The sequence below is a fragment of the Heloderma suspectum genome, chromosome W (genome assembly GCF_057233095.1).
Source record: "Heloderma suspectum isolate Gila_16-S chromosome W, 16-S_ref, whole genome shotgun sequence".
Lineage (NCBI taxonomy): Eukaryota > Metazoa > Chordata > Lepidosauria > Squamata > Helodermatidae > Heloderma > Heloderma suspectum.
In genome coordinates this window covers 61,347,195-61,368,037 of record NC_139475.1, presented here as the reverse complement: position 1 = coordinate 61,368,037, position 20,843 = coordinate 61,347,195, and positions in this window count along the sequence as shown.

Here is a 20,843-nt window from a genome sequence, read left to right as displayed (position 1 = left end):
GGACCATGCTTGTGCTTCTGGCCATGCTTGCTCTGGCGCTGCTTGTGCTTCTGGCCATGCCTGTTCGGAACCTGCTTGTGCCTCTGCCCACTCCTACTTGGACCCTGCTTGTGCCTCTGGCCATGCCTGCTCGGGCACTGCTTCTGCCTGTGACCGTTCTGACAACCTGCTGGTTCCTGAACCTTGCCTGGTTGGTCGCTGCTTGTGCCTCGAGCCCTGCTCTTACCTGACCCCTGCCTGCTCGGACACTGAATGTGCCTCTGGCCATGCCTGCTCTGACCCTGCTTCTACCACTGGCCATGCCTGCTGGGACCCTGCTTGTGCCTCTGGCCATGCCAGCTCGGACCCTGGTTCTGCCTCTGGCCAAAACTGCTCAGACCCTGCTTGTGCCTCTGGCAAGCCTGCTCGGATCCTGCTTGTGCCTCTGGCCAACCTGCTGGGACCCTGCTTTAGCCTATGGCTATGCCTGCTCGGACCCTTCTTGTGCCTCTGGCCAAGCCTGATTGGACGGTGCTTGTGCCTCTGGCCATGCCTGTTCATACCTTACTTGTGCCTCTCGCCAATCCTGCTCAGAACCTGCTTCTGCCTCTGGCCATGCCTGGTCGGAACCTGAATGTGCCTCTGGCCTTGCCTGCTTGGACCCGTCTTCTACCTCTGGCCATGCCTGTTGGGACCTTGCTTGTGCCTCTGGCCATTCCGGATCGGACCCTGGTTCTGCCTCTGGCCAAGCCTGCTCGGACCCTGCTTGTGCCTCTGTCCAAGCGTGCTCGGACCCTGCTTATGCCTCTGGCCATGAGTGCTCGGACCCTGCTTGTGCCTCTGGCCATGCCTGCTGAGACCGTAAATGTGCCTCTTGCCATGCCAGCTCGGACCCTGCTTCTGCCTCTGGCCATGCCTGTTCGGACCCTGCTAGTGCCTCTGGCTATGCCTGGTGGGACTGTGAATGTGCCTCTGGACATGCCTGCTCGGATCCTGCTTCTACCTTTGGCCATGCCTGCTGGAACCCTCTTTTTGCCTCTGGACATGCCTGCTCGGACCCTGGTTTTGACTCTGGCAATGCCTGCTCAGACCCTGCTTGTGCCTCTGGCCAATCCTGCTCGGACCCTGCTTGTGCCCCTGGCCAAGCCTGCTCGGACCCTCCTTGTGGCTCTGGCCATGCCTGCTCGCACCCTGCTTGAGCCTCTGGTCATCCCTGCTCGCACCCTGCTTGTGCCTCTGGTCTTGCTCGTACCTGACCCCTGCCTGGTCGGACCCTGCTTGTGCCTCTGGCCATGCCTGCTCGGACCCTTAATGTGCCTCTGGCCATGCCTGCTCAGACCCTGCTTCTACCTCTGGCCATGCCTGAGGGAACCCTGCTTGTGCCTCTGGCCATGCCTTCTCGGACCCTCGTTTTGCCTCTGGCAATGCCTGCTCAGACCCTGCTTTGGGCTCTGGCCAAGCCGGCTCGGACCCTGCTTGTGCCTCTGGCCATGTCTGCTCGGACCCTGCTTGAGCCTCTGGCGATGCCTACTCAGACCCTGCTTGTACCTCTGGCCACACCTGTTCGGACCCTGCTTCTGCCTCTTGCGACGCCTGCTCGGAACCTACTTCTGCCTCTGGACATGCCTGCTTGGACTCTGCTTGTGCCTGTGAAACGTCTGACAGCCTTCTGAGTCCTGAACCTTGCCTGCTTGGTCACTGCTTGTTCGTCTGGCCCTCCTCGTACCTAACCCCTGCCTGCTTGGACCCTGCTTGTGCCTCTGGCCATGCCTGCTCGGACCCTGCTTGTGCCTCTGCCCATGCCTGCTGGGACTGTGAATGTGCCTTTGGCTATCCCTGCTCGGGCCCTGCCTCTGCCTCTGGCCATGCCTGCTAGGAGCCTGCTTGTGCCTCTGGCCAAGCCTGCTCGGACCCTGCTTGTGCCTCTGGCCACGCCTTCGCGTAATCTGCTTCTGCCTCTGGCCATTCCTGCTCGGACCCTGAATGTGCCTCTGGCCATGCCTGCTCGGACCCTTCTTCTACCTCTGGCCATAACTGCTGGAACCCTGCTTGTGCTTCTGGCCATGCCTGCTCGGACCCTGGTTTTGCCACTGGCAATGCCTGCTCAGACCCTGCTTTGTGCTCTGGCCAATCCTGCTCGGGCACTGCTTGTGCCTCTGGCCAAGCCTGCTCGGACCCTGCTTGTTACTCTGGCCATGCCTGCTCGGACCCTGCTTGTGCCTCTGGCCATGCCTGCTCAGACCCTGCTTGTGCCTCTGGCCATGCCTGCTCGGACCCTGCTCTAGCCCCTGGCGATCTCTACTCGGACCCTGCTTGTACCTCTGGCCACACCTCTTCGGACCCTGCTTCTGCCTCTTGCGACGCCTGCTCGGAACCTACTTCTGCCTCTGGACATGCCTGCTTGGACTCTGCTTGTGCCTGTGAAACGTCTGACAGCCTGCTGAGTCCTGAACCTTGCCTGCTTGGTCACTGCTTGTTCGTCTGGCCCTCCTCGTACCTAACCCCTGCCTGCTCGGAACCTGCTTCTGCCTCTGGCCATGCCTGTTGGGAACTTGCTAGTGCCCCTGGCCATTCCCGCTCAGAACCTGGTTCTGCCTCCGGCCAATCCTGCTCGGACCCTCCTTGTGCCTCTGGCCAAGCCCGCTCGGACCCTCCTTGTGCCTCTGGCCATTCCTGCTCGGACCCTGCTTGTGCCCCTGGCCAAGCCTGCTCGGACCCTCCTTGTGCCTCTGGCCATGCCTGCTGGAACCCTGCTTTTGCCTCTGGCCATGCCTTCTCGGACCCTGAATGTGCCTCTGGCCATGCCTGCTCGGATCCTGCTTCTACCTCTGGCCATGCCTGCTGGAACCCTGCTTTTGCCTCTGGCCATGCCTGCTCGGACCCTGCTTGTGCCTCTGGCCAAGCCTGCTTGGACCCAGCTTTAGACTATGGCTATGCCTGCTCGGAGCCTGCTTGTGCCTCTGGCCAAGTCTGCTCGGACCGTGCTTGTGCCTCTGGACATGTCTGCTCCGACCCTGCTTGTGCCTCTGGCCATGACTGCTCGGACCCTGCTTGTGCCTACGGCCATGACTGCTAGACCATGATTAAGGCTCTAGCCAGGCCTGCTCAGACCATGCTTGTGCTTCTGGCCATGCTTGCTCTGGCGCTGCTTGTGCTTCTGGCCATGCCTGTTCGGAACCTGCTTGTGCCTCTGCCCACTCCTACTTGGACCCTGCTTGTGCCTCTGGCCATGCCTGCTCGGGCACTGCTTCTGCCTGTGACCGTTCTGACAACCTGCTGGTTCCTGAACCTTGCCTGGTTGGTCGCTGCTTGTGCCTCGAGCCCTGCTCTTACCTGACCCCTGCCTGCTCGGACACTCAATGTGCCTCTGGCCATGCCTGCTCTGACCCTGCTTCTACCACTGGCCATGCCTGCTGGGACCCTGCTTGTGCCTCTGGCCATGCCAGCTCGGACCCTGGTTCTGCCTCTGGCCAAAACTGCTCAGACCCTGCTTGTGCCTCTGGCAAGCCTGCTCGGATCCTGCTTGTGCCTCTGGCCAACCTGCTGGGACCCTGCTTTAGCCTATGGCTATGCCTGCTCGGACCCTTCTTGTGCCTCTGGCCAAGCCTGATTGGACGGTGCTTGTGCCTCTGGCCATGCCTGTTCATACCTTACTTGTGCCTCTCGCCAATCCTGCTCAGAACCTGCTTCTGCCTCTGGCCATGCCTGGTCGGAACCTGAATGTGCCTCTGGCCTTGCCTGCTCGGACCCGTCTTCTACCTCTGGCCATGCCTGTTGGGACCTTGCTTGTGCCTCTGGCCATTCCGGATCGGACCCTGGTTCTGCCTCTGGCCAAGCCTGCTCGGACCCTGCTTGTGCCTCTGTCCAAGCGTGCTCGGACCCTGCTTATGCCTCTGGCCATGAGTGCTCGGACCCTGCTTGTGCCTCTGGCCATGCCTGCTGAGACCGTAAATGTGCCTCTTGCCATGCCAGCTCGGACCCTGCTTCTGCCTCTGGCCATGCCTGTTCGGACCCTGCTAGTGCCTCTGGCTATGCCTGGTGGGACTGTGAATGTGCCTCTGGACATGCCTGCTCGGATCCTGCTTCTACCTCTGGCCATGCCTGCTGGAACCCTCTTTTTGCCTCTGGACATGCCTGCTCGGACCCTGGTTTTGACTCTGGCAATGCCTGCTCAGACCCTGCTTGTGCCTCTGGCCAATCCTGCTCGGACCCTGCTTGTGCCCCTGGCCAAGCCTGCTCGGACCCTCCTTGTGGCTCTGGCCATGCCTGCTCGCACCCTGCTTGAGCCTCTGGTCATCCCTGCTCGCACCCTGCTTGTGCCTCTGGCCATACCTGCTCAGACCCTGCTTCTACCTCTGGCCATGCCTGAGGGAACCCTACTTGTGCCTCTGGCCATGCCTTCTCGGACCCTCGTTTTGCCTCTGGCAATGCCTGCTCAGACCCTGCTTTGGGCTCTGGCCAAGCCGGCTCGGACCCTGCTTGTGCCTCTGGCCATGCCTGCTCAGACCCTGCTTTGTGCTCTGGCCAATCCTGCTCGGGCACTGCTTGTGCCTCTGGCCAAGCCTGCTCGGACCCTGCTTGTTACTCTGGCCATGCCTGCTCGGACCCTGCTTGTGCCTCTGGCCATGCCTGCTCAGACCCTGCTTGTGCCTCTGGCCATGCCTGCTCGGACCCTGCTCTAGCCCCTGGCGATCTCTACTCGGACCCTGCTTGTACCTCTGGCCACACCTCTTCGGACCCTGCTTCTGCCTCTTGCGACGCCTGCTCGGAACCTACTTCTGCCTCTGGACATGCCTGCTTGGACTCTGCTTGTGCCTGTGAAACGTCTGACAGCCTGCTGAGTCCTGAACCTTGCCTGCTTGGTCACTCCTTGTTCTTCTGGCCCTCCTCGTACCTAACCCCTGCCTGCTCGGAACCTGCTTCTGCCTCTGGCCATGCCTGTTGGGAACTTGCTAGTGCCCCTGGCCATTCCCGCTCAGAACCTGGTTCTGCCTCCGGCCAATCCTGCTCGGACCCTCCTTGTGCCTCTGGCCAAGCCCGCTCGGACCCTCCTTGTGCCTCTGGCCATTCCTGCTCGGACCCTGCTTGTGCCCCTGGCCAAGCCTGCTCGGACCCTCCTTGTGCCTCTGGCCATGCCTGCTGGGACCCTAAATGTTCCTCTGGACATGCCCGCTAGGAATCTGCTTCTGCCTCTGGACATGCCTGGTCGGAACCTGAATGTGCCTCTGGCCATTCCTGCTCGGACCCGGCTTCTACCTCTGGCCATGCCTGTTGGGACCTTGCTTCTGTCTCTGTCCATTCCGGCTCGGACCCTGGTTCTGCCTCTGGCCAAGCCTGTTCTGACCCTGCTTGTGCCTCTGGCCAAGCCTGCTCGGACCCTGCTTGTGCCTCTGCCATGAGTGCTCGGACCCTGCTTGTGCCTCTTGCCATGCCTGCTGGGACCGTGAATGTGCCTCTGGCCATGCCTGCTCGGACCCTGCTTCTGACTCTGGCCATGCCTGCTCAGACCGTGAATGTGCCTCTGGCCATGCCTGCTCGGACCCTGCTTCTGACTCTGGCCATGCCTGCTCAGACCCTGAATGTGCCTCTGGCCATGCCTGCTTGGACCCTGCTTGTGCCTGTGACCGTTCCGACAACCTGCTGGTTCCTGAACCTTGCATGCTTGGTCGCCGCTTGTGCCTCTGGCCTTGCTCGTACCTGACCCCTGCCTGGTCGGACCCTGCTTCTGCCTCTGGCCATGCCTGCTCGAACCCTGAATGTGCCTCCTGCCATGCCTGCTGGGACCGAGAATGTGCCTCTGGCCATGCCTGCTCGGACCATGCTTGTGCCTCTGGCCATGCCTGCTCGGACCCTTCTTGTGCCTCTGGCCAAGCCTGAACGGACGCTGCTTGTGCCGCTGGCCAAGCCTGATTGGACGCTGCTTGTGCCCCTTGCCATGCCTGTTGATACCCTGCTTGTGCCCCTGGCCATGCCTGCTCGGACCCTGCTTGAGCCTCTGGCCATGCATGCTCGGACCCTGCTTGTGCCTCTGGCCATGCCTGCTCGGACCCTGCTTGTGCCTCTGGCAATGCCTGCTCAGACCCTGCTTTGTGCTCTGGCCAATCCTGCTCGGGCACTGATTGTGCCTCTGGCCAAGCCTGCTCGGACCCTGCTTGTGACTCTGGCCATGCCTGCTTGGACCCTGCTTGAGCCTCTGGTGATGCCTGCTCCAACCCTGCTTGAGCCCCTGGTGATGACTACTAGGACCCTGCTTGTGCCTCTGTCCATGCCTGCTCGGACCCTGCTTGTGCCTCTGGCCATGACTGCTGGGACCCTGCTTGAGACTCTGGCGTTGCCTGCTGGGACCCTGAATGTGCCTCTGGACATGCCTACTCGGACCCTGCTTCTGCCTCTGGCCATGCCTGCTCGGACCCTGCTTGTGCCTCTGGACATGCCTGCTGGGACCGTGAATGTGCCTCTGGCCATGGCTGCTCGGACCCTGCTTCTGCCTCTGGCCATGCCTGCTGGAACCCTGCTTGTGCCTCTGGCCAAACCTGCTCGGACCCTTCTTGTGCCTCTGGCCAAGCGTGAACGGACACTGCTTGTGCCTCTTGCCATGCCTGTTGATACCCTGCTTGTGCCCATGGCCATGCCTGCTCGGACCCTGCTTGAGCCTCTGGCCACGCATTCTCGGACCCTGCTTGAGCCTCTGGCCATGCCTGCTCGGACCCTGCTTGTGCCTCTGGCCATGCCGGCTCAAAGGCTGGTTCTGCCTCTGGCCATGCCTGCTCGGACCCTGCTTGAGCCTCTGGCGATGCCGCTCGAACTCTGCTTGAGAACCTGGCGATGCCTACTATCATCCTGCTTGTGCCTCTGGCCATGCCTGCTCGGACCCTGCTTGTGCCTCTGGCCATGCCTGCTCGGACCCTGCTTGAGACTCTGGCGATGCCTGCTGGGACCCTGAATGTGCCTCTGGACATGCCTGCTCGGACCCTGCTTCTGCCTCTGGCCATGCCTGCTGGAACCCTCCTTGTGCCTCTGGCCATGCCTGCTCGGAACCTGGTTTTGCCTCTGGCAATGCCTGCTCAGACCCTGCTTTTGCCTCTGGGCAATCCTGCTCGGACCCTGCTTGTGCCTCTGGCCAAGTCTGCTCGGACCCTTCTCGTGCTTCTGGCCATGCCTGCTCGGACCCTTCTTGTGCCTCTGGCTACGCCTTCGCGTACCCAGCTTCTGCCTCTGGCCATTTCTGCTCGGACCCTGAATGTGCCTCTGGCCATGCCTCCTCGGACCCTGCTTCTACCTCTGGCCATAACTGCTGGAACCCTGCTTGTGCTTCTGGCCATGCCTGCTCGGACCCTGGTTTTGCCTCTGGCAATGCCTGCTCAGACCCTGCTTTGTGCTCTGGCCAATCCTTGTCGGGCACTGCTTGTGCCTCTGGCCAAGCCTGCTCGGACCCTGCTTGTGACTCTGGCCATGCCTGCTCGAACCCTGCTTGAGCCTCTGGCGATGCCTCCTCCAACCCTGCTTGAGCCCCTGGTGATGACTACTAGGACCCTGCTTGTGACTCTGTCCATGCCTGCTCGGACCTTGCTTGTGCTTCTGGCCATGCCTGCTCGGACCCTTCTTTAGACTCTGGCGATGCCTGCTGGGACCCTGAATGTGCCTCTGGACATGCCTGCTCGGACCCTGCTTCTCCCTCTGGCCATGCCTGCTCGGACCCTGCTTGTGCCTCTGGCCATGCCTGCTGGTTCCGTGAATGTGCCTCTGGCCATGGCTGCTCGGACCCTGCTTCTGCCTCTGGCCATGCCTGCTGGAACCCTGCTTGTGCCTCTGGCCTTGCCTGCTCGGAACCTGGTTTTGCCTCTGGCAATGCCTGCTCAGACCCTGCTTGTGCCTCTGGGCAATCCTGCTCGGACCCTGCTTGTGCCTCTGGCCAAGTCTGCTCGGACCCTTCTCGTGCTTCTGGCCATGCCTGCTCGGACCCTTCTTGTGCCTCTGGCCACGCCTTCGCGTTCCCAGATTCTGCCTCTAGCCATTCCTGCTCGGACCCTGAATGTGCCTCTGGCCATGCCTCCTCGGACCCTGCTTCTACCTCTGGCCATAACTGCTGGAACCCTGCTTGTGCTTCTGGCCATGCCTGCTCGGACCCTGGTTTTGCCTCTGGCAATGCCTGCTCAGACCCTGCTTTGTGCTCTGGCCAATCCTGCTCGGGCACTGCTTGTGCCTCTGGCCAAGCCTGCTCGGACCCTGCTTGTGACTCTGGCCATGCCTCCTCGGACCCTGCTTGAGCCTCTGGCGATGCCTGCTCCAACCCTGCTTGAGCCCCTGGTGATGACAACTAGGACCCTGCTTGTGCCTCTGTCCATGCCTGCTCGGACCCTGCTTGTGCCTCTGGCCATGCCTGCTCGGACCCTGCTTGTGCCTCTGGCCATGCCTGCTTCGACCGTGAATATTCCTCTGTCCATGCCTGCTCGGACCCTGCTTCGGCCTCTGGACACGCCTGCTCGGACCCTACTTCTGCCTCTGGCCATGCCTGCTGGGACCCTAAATTTTCCTCTGGACATGCCCGCTAGGAACCTGCTTCTGCCTCTGGACATGCCTGGTCGGAACCTGAATGTGCCTCTGGCCATTCCTGCTCGGACTCGGCTTCTACCTCTGGCCATGCCTGTTGGGACCTTGCTTCTGTCTCTGTCCATTCCGGCTCGGACCCTGGTTCTGCCTCTGGCCAAGCCTGTTCTGACCATGCTTGTGCCTCTGGCCAAGCCTGCTCAGACCCTGCTTGTGCCTCTGGCCATGAGTGCTCGGACCCTGCTTGTGCCTCTGGCCATGCCTGCTGGGACCGTGAATGTGCCTCTGGCCATGCCTGCTCGGACCCTGCTTCTGACTCTGGCCATGCCTGCTCAGACCCTGAATGTGCCTCTGGCCATGCCTGCTTGGACCCTGCTTGTGCCTGTGACCGTTCCGACAACCTGCTGGTTCCTGAACCTTGCCTGCTTGGTCGCCGCTAGTGCCTCTGGCCTTGCTCGTCCCTGACCCCTGCCTGGTCGGACCCTGCTTGTGCCTCTGGCCATGACTGCTCGGACCCTGCTTGTGCCTACGGCCGTGACTGCTCAACCATGCTTCAGGCTCTCGCCAGGCCTGCTCGGACCATGCTTGTGCTTCTGACCATGCTTGCTCCGGCCCTGCTTGTGCCTCTGGCCATGCCTGTTTTTAACCTGCTTGTGCCTCTGGCCACTCCTACTTGGACCCTGCTTGTGCCTCTGGCCACGCGTGCTCGGTACCTACTTCTGCCTCTGGCCATGCCTGCTCGGGCACTGCTTCTGCCTGTGACCGTTCTGACAACCTGCTGGTTCCTGAACCTTGCCTGGTTGGTCGCTGCTTGTGCCTCGGGCCCTGCTCTTACCTGACCCCTGCCTCCTCGTACACTGAATGTGCCTCTGGCCATGCCTGCTCAGACCCTGCTTCTACCTCTGGCCATGCCTGCTGGAACCCTGCTTGTGCCTCTGGCCATGCCTTCTCGGACCCTGGTTTTGCCTCTGGCAATGCCTGCTCAGACCCTGCTTTGGGCTCTGGCCAATCCTGCTCGGACCCTGCTTGTGCCTCTGGCCAAGCCTGCTCGGACCCTGCTTGTGCCTCTGGCCATGCCTGCTCGGACCCTTTGTGAGCCTCTGGCGATGCCTGCTCGAACCCTGCTTGAGACCCTGGCGATGCCTACTCGGACCCTGCTTGTGCCTCTGTCCATGCCTGCTCGGACCATGCTTGTGCCTCTGGCCATGCCTGCTCGGACCCTTTGTGAGCCTCTGGCGATGCCTGCTCGAACCCTGCTTGAGACCCTGGCGATGCCTACTCGGACCCTACTTGTGCCTCTGTCCATGCCTGTTCGGACCCTGCCTCTGCCTCTGGCCACGCCTGCTCGGACCCTACTTCTGCCTCTGGAAATGCCTGCTCGGACCCTGCTTGTGCCTCTGGCCATGCCTTCTAGGACCCTGCTTGTGCCTCTGGCGATCCCTGCTCGGACCCTGCTTATGCCTCTTGCCATGCCTGGTGGGACCCTGAATGTGCCTCTGGCCATGCCTGCTGGGACCCTGCTTGTGCCTCTGGCCATGCCTGCTTGTACCCTACTTCTGCCTCTGGCCATGCCTGCTGGGACCCTGCTTGTGCCTCTGGCCATGGCTGCTCGGACCCTGCTTCTGCCTCTGGCCATGCCTGCTGGAACCCTGCTTGTGCCTCTGGCCTTGCCTGCTCGGAACCTGGTTTTGCCTCTGGCAATGCCTGCTCAGACCCTGCTTGTGCCTCTGGGCAATCCTGCTCGGACCCTGCTTGTGCCTCTGGCCAAGTCTGCTCGGACCCTTCTCGTGCTTCTGGCCATGCCTGCTCGGACCCTTCTTGTGCCTCTGGCCACGCCTTCGCGTTCCCAGATTCTGCCTCTAGCCATTCCTGCTCGGACCCTGAATGTGCCTCTGGCCATGCCTCCTCGGACCCTGCTTCTACCTCTGGCCATAACTGCTGGAACCCTGCTTGTGCTTCTGGCCATGCCTGCTCGGACCCTGGTTTTGCCTCTGGCAATGCCTGCTCAGACCCTGCTTTGTGCTCTGGCCAATCCTGCTCGGGCACTGCTTGTGCCTCTGGCCAAGCCTGCTCGGACCCTGCTTGTGACTCTGGCCATGCCTCCTCGGACCCTGCTTGAGCCTCTGGCGATGCCTGCTCCAACCCTGCTTGAGCCCCTGGTGATGACAACTAGGACCCTGCTTGTGCCTCTGTCCATGCCTGCTCGGACCCTGCTTGTGCCTCTGGCCATGCCTGCTCGGACCCTGCTTGTGCCTCTGGCCATGCCTGCTTCGACCGTGAATATTCCTCTGTCCATGCCTGCTCGGACCCTGCTTCGGCCTCTGGACACGCCTGCTCGGACCCTACTTCTGCCTCTGGCCATGCCTGCTGGGACCCTAAATTTTCCTCTGGACATGCCCGCTAGGAACCTGCTTCTGCCTCTGGACATGCCTGGTCGGAACCTGAATGTGCCTCTGGCCATTCCTGCTCGGACTCGGCTTCTACCTCTGGCCATGCCTGTTGGGACCTTGCTTCTGTCTCTGTCCATTCCGGCTCGGACCCTGGTTCTGCCTCTGGCCAAGCCTGTTCTGACCATGCTTGTGCCTCTGGCCAAGCCTGCTCAGACCCTGCTTGTGCCTCTGGCCATGAGTGCTCGGACCCTGCTTGTGCCTCTGGCCATGCCTGCTGGGACCGTGAATGTGCCTCTGGCCATGCCTGCTCGGACCCTGCTTCTGACTCTGGCCATGCCTGCTCAGACCCTGAATGTGCCTCTGGCCATGCCTGCTTGGACCCTGCTTGTGCCTGTGACCGTTCCGACAACCTGCTGGTTCCTGAACCTTGCCTGCTTGGTCGCCGCTAGTGCCTCTGGCCTTGCTCGTCCCTGACCCCTGCCTGGTCGGACCCTGCTTGTGCCTCTGGCCATGACTGCTCGGACCCTGCTTGTGCCTACGGCCGTGACTGCTCAACCATGCTTCAGGCTCTCGCCAGGCCTGCTCGGACCATGCTTGTGCTTCTGACCATGCTTGCTCCGGCCCTGCTTGTGCCTCTGGCCATGCCTGTTTTTAACCTGCTTGTGCCTCTGGCCACTCCTACTTGGACCCTGCTTGTGCCTCTGGCCACGCGTGCTCGGTACCTACTTCTGCCTCTGGCCATGCCTGCTCGGGCACTGCTTCTGCCTGTGACCGTTCTGACAACCTGCTGGTTCCTGAACCTTGCCTGGTTGGTCGCTGCTTGTGCCTCGGGCCCTGCTCTTACCTGACCCCTGCCTCCTCGTACACTGAATGTGCCTCTGGCCATGCCTGCTCAGACCCTGCTTCTACCTCTGGCCATGCCTGCTGGAACCCTGCTTGTGCCTCTGGCCATGCCTTCTCGGACCCTGGTTTTGCCTCTGGCAATGCCTGCTCAGACCCTGCTTTGGGCTCTGGCCAATCCTGCTCGGACCCTGCTTGTGCCTCTGGCCAAGCCTGCTCGGACCCTGCTTGTGCCTCTGGCCATGCCTGCTCAGACCCTTTGTGAGCCTCTGGCGATGCCTGCTCGAACCCTGCTTGAGACCCTGGCGATGCCTACTCGGACCCTGCTTGTGCCTCTGTCCATGCCTGCTCGGACCATGCTTGTGCCTCTGGCCATGCCTGCTCGGACCCTTTGTGAGCCTCTGGCGATGCCTGCTCGAACCCTGCTTGAGACCCTGGCGATGCCTACTCGGACCCTACTTGTGCCTCTGTCCATGCCTGTTCGGACCCTGCCTCTGCCTCTGGCCACGCCTGCTCGGACCCTACTTCTGCCTCTGGAAATGCCTGCTCGGACCCTGCTTGTGCCTCTGGCCATGCCTTCTAGGACCCTGCTTGTGCCTCTGGCGATCCCTGCTCGGACCCTGCTTATGCCTCTTGCCATGCCTGGTGGGACCCTGAATGTGCCTCTGGCCATGCCTGCTGGGACCCTGCTTGTGCCTCTGGCCATGCCTGCTTGTACCCTACTTCTGCCTCTGGCCATGCCTGCTCGGGCAGTGCTTCTGCCTGTGACCGTTCCGACAACCTGCTGGTTCCTGAACCTTGCCTACTTGGTCGCTGCTTGTGCCTCTGGCCGTGCCTGCTCGGACCCTGCTTCTACCTCAGGCCATGCCTCCTGGGACCCTGCTTGTGCCTCTGGCCATGCTGGCTCGGACGCTGGTTCTGCCTCTGGCCAAACCTGCTCGGACCCTGCTTGTCTCTCGCCAAGCCTGCTCGGACCCTGCTTGTGCCTCTGGCCAAGCCTGCTGGGACCCTGCATTAGCCTATGGCTATGCCTGCTCGGACCCTGAATGTGCCTCTGGCCACGCATTCGCGTACCCTGCTTCTGCCTCTGGCCATTCCTGCTCGGACCCTGAATGTGCCTCTGGCCATGCCTGCTCGGACCCTCCTTCTACCTCTAGCCATAACTGCTGGAACCCTGATTGTGCTTCTGGCCATGCCTGCTCGGACCCTGGTTTTGCCTCTGGCAATCCCTGCTCAGACCCTGCTTTGTGCTCTGGCCAATCCTGTTCGAGCACTGCTTGTGCCTCTGGCCATGCCTGCTCGGACCCTTTGTGAGCCTCTGGCGATGCCTGCTCGAACCCTGCTTGAGACCCTGGCGATGCCTACTCGGACCCTACTTGTGCCTCTGTCCATGCCTGTTCGGACCCTGCCTCTGCCTCTGGCCACGCCTGCTCGGACCCTACTTCTGCCTCTGGAAATGCCTGCTCGGACCCTGCTTGTGCCTCTGGCCATGCCTTCTAGGACCCTGCTTGTGCCTCTGGCGATCCCTGCTCGGACCCTGCTTATGCCTCTTGCCATGCCTGGTGGGACCCTGAATGTGCCTCTGGCCATGCCTGCTGGGACCCTGCTTGTGCCTCTGGCCATGCCTGCTTGTACCCTACTTCTGCCTCTGGCCATGCCTGCTGGGACCCTGCTTGTGCCTCTGGCCATGGCTGCTCGGACCCTGCTTCTGCCTCTGGCCATGCCTGCTGGAACCCTGCTTGTGCCTCTGGCCTTGCCTGCTCGGAACCTGGTTTTGCCTCTGGCAATGCCTGCTCAGACCCTGCTTGTGCCTCTGGGCAATCCTGCTCGGACCCTGCTTGTGCCTCTGGCCAAGTCTGCTCGGACCCTTCTCGTGCTTCTGGCCATGCCTGCTCGGACCCTTCTTGTGCCTCTGGCCACGCCTTCGCGTTCCCAGATTCTGCCTCTAGCCATTCCTGCTCGGACCCTGAATGTGCCTCTGGCCATGCCTCCTCGGACCCTGCTTCTACCTCTGGCCATAACTGCTGGAACCCTGCTTGTGCTTCTGGCCATGCCTGCTCGGACCCTGGTTTTGCCTCTGGCAATGCCTGCTCAGACCCTGCTTTGTGCTCTGGCCAATCCTGCTCGGGCACTGCTTGTGCCTCTGGCCAAGCCTGCTCGGACCCTGCTTGTGACTCTGGCCATGCCTCCTCGGACCCTGCTTGAGCCTCTGGCGATGCCTGCTCCAACCCTGCTTGAGCCCCTGGTGATGACAACTAGGACCCTGCTTGTGCCTCTGTCCATGCCTGCTCGGACCCTGCTTGTGCCTCTGGCCATGCCTGCTCGGACCCTGCTTGTGCCTCTGGCCATGCCTGCTTCGACCGTGAATATTCCTCTGTCCATGCCTGCTCGGACCCTGCTTCGGCCTCTGGACACGCCTGCTCGGACCCTACTTCTGCCTCTGGCCATGCCTGCTGGGACCCTAAATTTTCCTCTGGACATGCCCGCTAGGAACCTGCTTCTGCCTCTGGACATGCCTGGTCGGAACCTGAATGTGCCTCTGGCCATTCCTGCTCGGACTCGGCTTCTACCTCTGGCCATGCCTGTTGGGACCTTGCTTCTGTCTCTGTCCATTCCGGCTCGGACCCTGGTTCTGCCTCTGGCCAAGCCTGTTCTGACCATGCTTGTGCCTCTGGCCAAGCCTGCTCAGACCCTGCTTGTGCCTCTGGCCATGAGTGCTCGGACCCTGCTTGTGCCTCTGGCCATGCCTGCTGGGACCGTGAATGTGCCTCTGGCCATGCCTGCTCGGACCCTGCTTCTGACTCTGGCCATGCCTGCTCAGACCCTGAATGTGCCTCTGGCCATGCCTGCTTGGACCCTGCTTGTGCCTGTGACCGTTCCGACAACCTGCTGGTTCCTGAACCTTGCCTGCTTGGTCGCCGCTAGTGCCTCTGGCCTTGCTCGTCCCTGACCCCTGCCTGGTCGGACCCTGCTTGTGCCTCTGGCCATGACTGCTCGGACCCTGCTTGTGCCTACGGCCGTGACTACTCAACCATGCTTCAGGCTCTCGCCAGGCCTGCTCGGACCATGCTTGTGCTTCTGACCATGCTTGCTCCGGCCCTGCTTGTGCCTCTGGCCATGCCTGTTTTTAACCTGCTTGTGCCTCTGGCCACTCCTACTTGGACCCTGCTTGTGCCTCTGGCCACGCGTGCTCGGTACCTACTTCTGCCTCTGGCCATGCCTGCTCGGGCACTGCTTCTGCCTGTGACCGTTCTGACAACCTGCTGGTTCCTGAACCTTGCCTGGTTGGTCGCTGCTTGTGCCTCGGGCCCTGCTCTTACCTGACCCCTGCCTCCTCGTACACTGAATGTGCCTCTGGCCATGCCTGCTCAGACCCTGCTTCTACCTCTGGCCATGCCTGCTGGAACCCTGCTTGTGCCTCTGGCCATGCCTTCTCGGACCCTGGTTTTGCCTCTGGCAATGCCTGCTCAGACCCTGCTTTGGGCTCTGGCCAATCCTGCTCGGACCCTGCTTGTGCCTCTGGCCAAGCCTGCTCGGACCCTGCTTGTGCCTCTGGCCATGCCTGCTCGGACCCTTTGTGAGCCTCTGGCGATGCCTGCTCGAACCCTGCTTGAGACCCTGGCGATGCCTACTCGGACCCTGCTTGTGCCTCTGTCCATGCCTGCTCGGACCATGCTTGTGCCTCTGGCCATGCCTGCTCGGACCCTTTGTGAGCCTCTGGCGATGCCTGCTCGAACCCTGCTTGAGACCCTGGCGATGCCTACTCGGACCCTACTTGTGCCTCTGTCCATGCCTGTTCGGACCCTGCCTCTGCCTCTGGCCACGCCTGCTCGGACCCTACTTCTGCCTCTGGAAATGCCTGCTCGGACCCTGCTTGTGCCTCTGGCCATGCCTTCTAGGACCCTGCTTGTGCCTCTGGCGATCCCTGCTCGGACCCTGCTTATGCCTCTTGCCATGCCTGGTGGGACCCTGAATGTGCCTCTGGCCATGCCTGCTGGGACCCTGCTTGTGCCTCTGGCCATGCCTGCTTGTACCCTACTTCTGCCTCTGGCCATGCCTGCTCGGGCAGTGCTTCTGCCTGTGACCGTTCCGACAACCTGCTGGTTCCTGAACCTTGCCTACTTGGTCGCTGCTTGTGCCTCTGGCCATGCCTGCTCGGACCCTGCTTCTACCTCAGGCCATGCCTCCTGGGACCCTGCTTGTGCCTCTGGCCATGCTGGCTCGGACGCTGGTTCTGCCTCTGGCCAAACCTGCTCGGACCCTGCTTGTCTCTCGCCAAGCCTGCTCGGACCCTGCTTGTGCCTCTGGCCAAGCCTGCTGGGACCCTGCATTAGCCTATGGCTATGCCTGCTCGGACCCTGAATGTGCCTCTGGCCACGCATTCGCGTACCCTGCTTCTGCCTCTGGCCATTCCTGCTCGGACCCTGAATGTGCCTCTGGCCATGCCTGCTCGGACCCTCCTTCTACCTCTAGCCATAACTGCTGGAACCCTGATTGTGCTTCTGGCCATGCCTGCTCGGACCCTGGTTTTGCCTCTGGCAATCCCTGCTCAGACCCTGCTTTGTGCTCTGGCCAATCCTGTTCGAGCACTGCTTGTGCCTCTGGCCAAGCCTGCTCGGACCCTGCTTGTGACTCTGGCCATGCCTCCTCGGACACTGCTTGTGCCTCTGGCCATGCCTGCTGGGACCGTGAATGTGCCTCTGGCCATGCCTGCTGGGACCGTGAATGTGCCTCTGGCCATGCCTGCTCGGACACTGCTTCTGACTCTGGCCATACCTGCTCGGACCCTGAATGTGCCTCTGGCCATGCCTGCTGGGACCGAGAATCTGCCTCTGGCCATACCTGCTCGGACCCTGCTTGTGCCTCTGGCCATGCCTGCTCGGACCCTTCTTGTGCCTCTGGCAAAGCGTGAACGGACGCTGCTTGTGCGGCTGGCGAAGCCTGATTGGACGCTGGTTGTGCCTCTTGCCATGGCTGTTGATACCCATCTTGTGCCCCTGGCCATGCCTGCTCGGACCCTGCTTGAGACTCTGGCCACGGATGCTCGGACCCTGATTGAGCCTCTGGCCATTCCTGCTTGGACCCTGCTTGAGCCTCTGGCCATGCCTGCTCGGACCCTGCTTTTTGCCGTTGGCCATTCCTGCTCGGACCCTGAATGTGCCTCTGGCCATGCCTGCTCGGACCCTGCTTGAGACTCTGGCGATGCCTGCTGGGACCCTGAATGTGCCTCTGGACATGCCTGCTCGGACCCTGCTTCTGCCTCTGGCCATGCCTGCTCGGACCCTGCTTGTGCCTCTGGCCAACCTTCTGGGACCCTGCTTTAGCCTATGGCTATGCCTGCTCGGACCCTTCTTGTGCCTCTGGCCAAGCCTGATCGGATGCTACTTGTGCCTCTGGCCAAGCCTGATTGGACGCTGCTTGTGCCTCTGGCCATGCCTGTTCATACCTTACTTGTGTGTCTCGCCAATCCTGCTCGGAACCTGCTTCTGCCTCTGGCCATGCCTGGTCGGAACCTCAATGTGCCTCTGGCCATGCCTGCTCGGACCCATCTTCTACCTCTGGCCATGCCTGTTGGGACCTTGCTTGTGCCTCTGGCCATTCCGGCTCAGACTCTGGTTCTACCTCTGGCCAAGCCTCCTCGGACCCTGCTTGTGCCTCTGGCCAAACCTGCTCGGACCCTGCTTGTGCCTCTGGCCATGAGTGCTCGTACCCTGCTTGTGCCTCTGGCCATGCCTGCTGGGACCGTGAATGTGGCTCAGGCCATGCCTCCTCGGACCCTGCTTCTGCCTCTGGCCATGCCTGTTCGGACCCTTCTTGTGCCTCTGGCTATGCCTGGTGGGACTGTGAATGTGCCTCTGGCCATGCCTGCTCGGACCCTGAATGTGCCTCTGGCCATGCCTGCTCGTATCCTGCTTCTACCTCTGGCCATGCCTGCTGGAACCCTCTTTGTGACTCTGGCCATGCCTGCTCGTACCCTGGTTTTGACTCTGGCAATGCCTGCTCAGACCCTGCTTGTGCCTCTGGCCATGCCTGTTGGGACCTTGCTTGTGCCTCTGGCCATGCCTGCTGGGACCCTGAATTTGCCTCTGGACATTCCGGCTCGGACTCTGGTTCTGCCTCTGGCCAAGCCTTCTCGGACCCTGCTTGTGCATCTGGCCAATCCTGCTGGGACCCTGCTTGTGCCTCTGGCCATGCCTGCTGGGACCCTGAATTTGCCTCTGGACATTCCTGCTCGGAACCTGCTTCTGCCTCTGGCCATGCCTGGTCGGAACCTGAATGTGCCTCTGGCCTTGCCTGCTCGGACCCGTCTTCTACCTCTGGCCATGCCTGTTGGGACCTTGCTTGTGCCTCTGGCCATTCCGGATCGGACCCTGGTTCTGCCTCTGGCCAAGCCTGCTCGGACCCTGCTTGTGCCTCTGTCCAAGCGTGCTCGGACCCTGCTTATGCCTCTGGCCATGAGTGCTCGGACCCTGCTTGTGCCTCTGGCCATGCCTGCTGAGACCGTAAATGTGCCTCTTGCCATGCCAGCTCGGACCCTGCTTCTGCCTCTGGCCATGCCTGTTCGGACCCTGCTAGTGCCTCTGGCTATGCCTGGTGGGACTGTGAATGTGCCTCTGGACATGCCTGCTCGGATCCTGCTTCTACCTCTGGCCATGCCTGCTGGAACCCTCTTTTTGCCTCTGGACATGCCTGCTCGGACCCTGGTTTTGACTCTGGCAATGCCTGCTCAGACCCTGCTTGTGCCTCTGGCCAATCCTGCTCGGACCCTGCTTGTGCCCCTGGCCAAGCCTGCTCGGACCCTCCTTGTGGCTCTGGCCATGCCTGCTCGCACCCTGCTTGAGCCTCTGGTCATCCCTGCTCGCACCCTGCTTGTGCCTCTGGCCATACCTGCTCAGACCCTGCTTCTACCTCTGGCCATGCCTGAGGGAACCCTGCTTGTGCCTCTGGCCATGCCTTCTCGGACCCTCGTTTTGCCTCTGGCAATGCCTGCTCAGACCCTGCTTTGTGCTCTGGCCAATCCTGCTCGGGCACTGCTTGTGCCTCTGGCCAAGCCTGCTCGGACCCTGCTTGTTACTCTGGCCATGCCTGCTCGGACCCTGCTTGTGCCTCTGGCCATGCCTGCTCAGACCCTGCTTGTGCCTCTGGCCATGCCTGCTCGGACCCTGCTCTAGCCCCTGGCGATCTCTACTCGGACCCTGCTTGTACCTCTGGCCACACCTCTTCGGACCCTGCTTCTGCCTCTTGCGATGCCTGCTCGGAACCTACTTCTGCCTCTGGACATGCCTGCTTGGACTCTGCTTGTGCCTGTGAAACGTCTGACAGCCTACTGAGTCCTGAACCTTGCCTGCTTGGTCACTGCTTGTTCGTCTGGCCCTCCTCGTACCTAACCCCTGCCTGCTCGGAACCTGCTTCTGCCTCTGGCCATGCCTGCTCGGACCCTTCTTGTGCCTCTGGCCAAGCCTGAACGGACGCTGCTTGTGCCGCTGGCCAAGCCTGATTGGACGCTGCTTGTGCCCCTTGCCATGCCTGTTGATACCCTGCTTGTGCCCCTGGCCATGCCTGCTCGGACCCTGCTTGAGCCTCTGGCCATGCATGCTCGGACCCTGCTTGTGCCTCTGGCCATGCCTGCTCGGACCCTGCTTGTGCCTCTGGCAATGCCTGCTCAGACCCTGCTTTGTGCTCTGGCCAATCCTGCTCGGGCACTGATTGTGCCTCTGGCCAAGCCTGCTCGGACCCTGCTTGTGACTCTGGCCATTCCTGCTTGGACCCTGCTTGAGCCTCTGGTGATGCCTGCTCCAACCCTGCTTGAGCCCCTGGTGATGACTACTAGGACCCTGCTTGTGCCTCTGTCCATGCCTGCTCGGACCCTGCTTGTGCCTCTGGCCATGACTGCTGGGACCCTGCTTGAGACTCTGGCGTTGCCTGCTGGGACCCTGAATGTGCCTCTGGACATGCCTACTCGGACCCTGCTTCTGCCTCTGGCCATGCCTGCTCGGACCCTGCTTGTGCCTCTGGACATGCCTGCTGGGACCGTGAATGTGCCTCTGGCCATGGCTGCTCGGACCCTGCTTCTGCCTCTGGCCATGCCTGCTGGAACCCTGCTTGTGCCTCTGGCCAAACCTGCTCGGACCCTTCTTGTGCCTCTGGCCAAGCGTGAACGGACACTGCTTGTGCCTCTTGCCATGCCTGTTGATACCCTGCTTGTGCCCATGGCCATGCCTGCTCGGACCCTGCTTGAGCCTCTGGCCACGCATTCTCGGACCCTGCTTGAGCCTCTGGCCATGCCTGCTCGGACCCTGCTTGTGCCTCTGGCCATGCCGGCTCAAAGGCTGGTTCTGCCTCTGGCCATGCCTGCTCGGACCCTGCTTGAGCCTCTGGCGATGCCGCTCGAACTCTGCTTGAGAACCTGGCGATGCCTACTATCATCCTGCTTGTGCCTCTGGCCATGCCTGCTCGGACCCTGCTTGTGCCTCTGGCCATGCCTGCTCGGACCCTGCTTGAGACTCTGGCGATGCCTGCTGGGACCCTGAATGTGCCTCTGGACATGCCTGCTCGGACCCTGCTTCTGCCTCTGGCCATGCCTGCTGGAACCCTCCTTGTGCCTCTGGCCATGCCTGCTCGGAACCTGGTTTTGCCTCTGGCAATGCCTGCTCAGACCCTGCTTGTGCCTCTGGGCAATCCTGCTCGGACCCTGCTTGTGCCTCTGGCCAAGTCTGCTCGGACCCTTCTCGTGCTTCTGGCCATGCCTGCTCGGACCCTTCTTGTGCCTCTGGCTACGCCTTCGCATACCCAGCTTCTGCCTCTGGCCATTTCTGCTCGGACCCTGAATGTGCCTCTGGCCATGCCTCCTCGGACCCTGCTTCTACCTCTGGCCATAACTGCTGGAACCCTGCTTGTGCTTCTGGCCATGCCTGCTCGGACCCTGGTTTTGCCTCTGGCAATGCCTGCTCAGACCCTGCTTTGTGCTCTGGCCAATCCTTGTCGGGCACTGCTTGTGCCTCTGGCCAAGCCTGCTCGGACCCTGCTTGTGACTCTGGCCATGCCTGCTCGAACCCTGCTTGAGCCTCTGGCGATGCCTCCTCCAAC